This window comes from Pinus tabuliformis, chromosome 2_2, assembly GCF_031772625.1.
Source record: "Pinus tabuliformis cultivar Carrire ecotype Pingquan chromosome 2_2, CPIR1, whole genome shotgun sequence".
Taxonomy (NCBI): domain Eukaryota; kingdom Viridiplantae; phylum Streptophyta; class Pinopsida; order Pinales; family Pinaceae; genus Pinus; species Pinus tabuliformis.
Genome location: NC_142300.1, coordinates 459,797,902 through 459,803,233, shown reverse-complemented (window position 1 = coordinate 459,803,233; position 5,332 = coordinate 459,797,902).

Here is a 5,332-nt window from a genome sequence, read left to right as displayed (position 1 = left end):
CATGATCAGACAAGTTATACCACAAAAACCCACTAGGAATCCAATCATAATTGAGAACTCATTAAAAGAGAAAGAAAAGCTAGTTTCCCTCGAAACAAAAGGTGAAGAGGGCACATCAAAAAAAGCTTCCCCAAAGTCTCCCATCAGCTATGCTAGGAGGCCTATCATCAGGTCAGCATCAAGAAAGAAAGACAAGACACATTTGACTCCATTTCAGAGAGGAAAAATACTTCTATAGGATCCTCAGACAGTCCTACAGGAAACTCTGTCAACACTACAAGAAGCATAGAAAAAGCTACAGAAAGGAAAGAAGGGATAAAGGGAAGGCAATAAAGCAGCAACACAAGTGTAGTCAGGGGAAGCTTCTCCAAAGACGTTTGAGGGAGAGTTCCAAGAGATTCAAGAGCTTAGCTCACAACCCAATCTAAGATCTTGTTACATATTTACTAAGGGAGGCAGAGCAATACCACTTAAATTTTCGATCCCTCTCTTCTTTGAGCTTGAGAAAAATATAGGAAGGACACATCGCTGGATGTAAATTTCCAAATCAAAGAAAGCAGAGGATGTGGTCCATATGGAAGAGAAACTCCTAGAGATGGGGAGGGAGTTGAGTAAGATGAGAGACAGGGAAAAAATTATGAGATCTTAGCTAAAGGCAAAAATCACATGGCTAAGAAGTCAGTTATAGAAAAAAGAGAGCCAACTGGCCAACATGGCAAGCCTTTCCACGGAGGCACTCCAATGGAGGATTCCACCAAAATCATATGCCTTGTACCTCAAAGATCAATGGCTACAATTTCAAATCAAGACACTAGCACAATAGGGGAGTATGTATTTCCAAGACTATAGGAAGTTCTTTAAACTATGTGATCAGAGCACCCTAGAGGATAAGGCCAAGATATCTGAATTCTACTTGCACAACTTGGCCTTAACAAACTTGAATGTGTGGGGTCCCAGTGAAAAGTTGGGGGACTTACAACTAATGGCCCTTGCATCATGGATGAGTCATGAGGAGGCCACCACTAAGGAGGTGAAGAGGGTGTTGGAAAGAGAAGAAAGGGAGCCCCTTTACATCAAAGTAGAATAAATAAATCTAATGGATGTCATTAGTACCCACAACATCATCTCCATTGATCCCCAACTTCCACCAAGATACCTAGTTACACAAGAACAAGCAATCACACATATTGAGAACACCTTGAGATTGTTAGGGAATGAAAGCCAACAAGCATGCCAGAGGAGATGGAAAACCCTGCCATACATCCTAAGGATCAGGGAGTGTCATTCCCCTGAGAGGATGAGAGATGCACTAGAAAGGACCCCGTTGTATAAGAATGCAATGTGGAGACTCAAAATCAATTGGATTGGCTTGAAACTCAGTCCATCCTTATTGTTGGGTATGCTAGAAGGTTGAAAGGAGGAAGAGAAAAGAAATCAGTGGGAAGAAATAGAGAAACATGTAGGGTTTTATCCTCAAGAGGAAACTCCATCAACAGATGCCTAGAATGTCAAAGAGGCCACAAGATATATGAAAGATATGTACATAGACTAAGTTGCTCAGGGGATGAGAAACACTTTCAATAGGGGTGTGGTGATGAGGCTCATCAATAGGTAAATTATATGGGCCTTAATGCCACTCTCCAACTTATTAAAATCAACTTTTCTCACATTTCTTTACATATTTTATTATATTTTTCTTAGTGAGTAGGGTAAAGGTGAGATGTTATGTCATATGGCCTAATGTGCATTAATTACAGGATTTCAAGTAGTGTTGGGCTAATTTAAGTGTAGGAACTTGAAGTAGACAAGCAAGAGGGATCTAGGAGAATTGGCCTCCCTCGTTAACTCCTCAATCACTCGAAGGTTCCCCCACCAGATCTCATCAGACTGGAGTTACAAGCAGTCAATCCAACCAAGTTCATTGGCAGCCAAGCCAATGATAGTTGAAGACAAGTCAATCTCGAGTTTGGGAGCCAAGCCTATCTAATTTTTAGGAAGTTGTTTGTAGCTTCAATTGTATAAATAATAAGGCCTAGGGCCTCATTAGAATTCAACTTTTTATTCTAGCCAAGAGGCAGTTTCGAGCTAAGATATTGTGTGTGTTATTCTCATGTTATTTTTGACATTTTGATGATAATGAAAAGGGTTTCTTTGATCCAGCACTGAGTTGACTCAGAGGGCTAAAGCTCTTGGGTTAGGGCCCAACCCTTGCAGCAGAGGTTCCTCTTTTTGTACATGTATTCTTAGATTAGAATAATAGATTAGTTGTTGAAGTTATCTCTGCTTTATTTAATTTAAAAGTCTTTTAATGATTGGCCAGTTTTTCTTCCATTAGTTGGAGAAGTAGATCAGTGTTACAGTAGTAAAAGAAAATACTTCAGAAAATCTTGTGACAATGGCCTCATCTTCATCTTCCTCATGGGATCATGGTTTGAGGGCCCCACTCTCACAACCCCAAAAATAGATTTATCTATTGGTTATTACATAGCTTAGGATTTCTTGTTTAGTAGATCATTGTTTATGGTTTCTCAGAAGCACCTACAATTTTCATTTTGGTTCCTTGAGTTTTTTGTAGACTAGAAATCATTCTATTCCATAGATTTAAGCCATTAGCCATCAATAAATCAGTTTCTCAAATTCAACTCATCTTTTCCACATTTACATAAAGTTGTGCATGAATGAAGAAAATAATGTGTTGTTGTAGGATTTGTTGATCTATAGGGAGGAAATCATTCCACCAGCCTCATCTAAGTCTTCTCCACCTCTCACACAATCCTACCAACCACTAATTCAGATTTTTGTTTTGTAGGCACTGTGGACAGCCATCTTGAGAAAATCTAGCCATCCTGAAGAGTTGGGATGATCCTTGGTTATTGTGTACCTTCCCCATACCTTATTCCACTATCATACATCCTCCCAGCACTTTCTTTCACCTTCCCTATTGATTTCAGCTAAGTTTCCTATCATAAATCAGGGCATCCTGTAGTAACTGAAGGAAATCCTGTATCAACTACATAAACCCTGTAGCATCGTGTTTTAGACTTTTTTGGGCAAAAATGATGATCAACACCTAGGGTAGGCCTTCAACTTGACTTCCATACCCCTCAATGCCATTTTGGACTAGCTTTCCCATACCTTCCTCCTTTTCAAAAGATCGAATTATTAGCTTAGCATTTACATTTCTAAATTGAAAACCAAAAGACTTATTTTTGAAATATTTAGCTAGTGCATCCATACATCAGTCATAGTAATGTTAGGATAATTTCCATGCCTACTTAGTCCAGATCTAGACGATAGAATGCAAGGTTAAAATTAGGTCTTTTCTACAAGTTATGTGTGTTAATTTTTATCTAGGTAATTTCATGTAATTTCATAGCACTTTCTATTTATCACTTTCATTTCCTTAAAATAGGAGAGCATTTACTTTCTCCATTAAAGATAGCCTTACATTCACTATGAGTAGTCAGCCTCCTTCAAGTCAATAGAATACTGATTTTAGAAATCGTAGTGGTCTATCGCCCGAGTTGAGAGGTGACAAGAGTAGACCGTTGCATCTGCTATGCATATAGCATTGTCACTTCCAAGTTTGTACGAACCCCGGGTTAATAAAGTAAATTTCGTCACCCTAGAAGTTGCCGCATCCTTGCTGCAATACTAGGGCTCATCACCCACTAAAAAAGTTCCTTCGTGTTTCTTTGGTGCAACAAGGGGTATAAGGAAGGAGTGTCTAGTATTTTCCCCCTTCTCTTCCTTATTTATGGAGGCATTAACAAAACTCATTATTATCACGAAGAGAATTATAACCTTTTTACGCATTATTGTGGCTACAATGGTGGTCATCTAACACATTTTGTTTTGGATGACATTTTTGTTTAACAAATGTCTCACAAAATGATACATGATCAAGAAATGCTATCCTTGCTTTCTTTTGTTTATTTACAAGTATCGAGATTAACCAAGACAAGTATTTTTTAATGTATTCCTTCAATTTACGGTTGTCCACTTTTACTCTTGAGGATTAATTTTATTTCCCTTATAGGGAGTTGGATGGGTAATTCAAATACTTGAGTTTTCTCTTGAGGCCAAATGATTATCAAGTCTTGGATTAGGGTTGAATTATCTAGACAGTTGCGTAATGCATTATTTTTTGTGTTAGTTGCTTCCTATTCGGAGTTGTCAGGTTTGTTTTGGTTAATTATGTGTTAAATAGAGTCCCTATGTTCTATATTTATATCAAAAACATACCTATATCCAACCTAATGTTGATAACAATGTAAAATTTTCATTTGTATTGGAATAGTTTTAAGGAATTTTCCATCAATCTAGCTAAATGGGACAAGATTGCATCTCTCAAATCTCTTGGGGCTTAGTTTAAGGAGACTTGCACACAATGGGGCATAGTGGGGGTGCCTTATGAAGTCAAATTACTTTCAAAACTAGTATATTATTGAGTAATTTTGGAACATAACAAATTTGTGGTAAGGTCTATCATGTGGAAACATATGGTAAGATATTTCCTATTGATTTGGAAATTAGTGGTAGGTTGGAAATGGTTCTTATATTTGTATTGGTGAGGATCTATGGGTTGGTAAAAAGGATCATTATCGACTATATGAAGAGCTTAGAGATGCTTTGAATGAGGCTAAGAATTCTGTTTTGGCATATGCCAAGGTGTAGAATCCACAACCTATTGATCAATCAAGCTAGAAATATGCTTATTCAATGCAACTAGGAGGAAGGTTTTCTATGGAATATAAGGTGTAGAAAATATATTTATCCTCATGTTTTACCATTATACAAGACAATGTGGAACACTGTCTTACCTTGTCTAAAAATGTTGCCATGGGAGCATAAATAGCCAAACTTGGATATAAGGTATGGTGTGAGGATGCTTATACTATGGAGATTGAATGGTGGTGGAAAAACATGTGGAAGATCCATGCACCACTAAAGTGAAAATTATCAAGGCCTCAAATTGATGATGTAATTCTTTTTAGATTCCAATTTTTTACCTTTTCCATTCCCTAATCACCCTCTTTTATGCATAATATAGGGAATCAAGTTAATTAGGGATCCTAAGATAATCTTTGGTTTAATCTTGATTATATATGGTATTTTAATGCATTAAAATAACTTAATAATTTTGAGGCTACTAATGTGGGCTTGAAGTAGGCCCTAAAACTCCTTCAGGACTGTTACAACTGAGCTCCATAGTGGACATACAATCACACCTTCTACATGTGCCTATACAAGCGGGTTCTTTTGGATTAATTATGAGATCCTTTCCCACCTATCAGATCAAAATACTAGTTCACTTGGAGTACCTAGATAG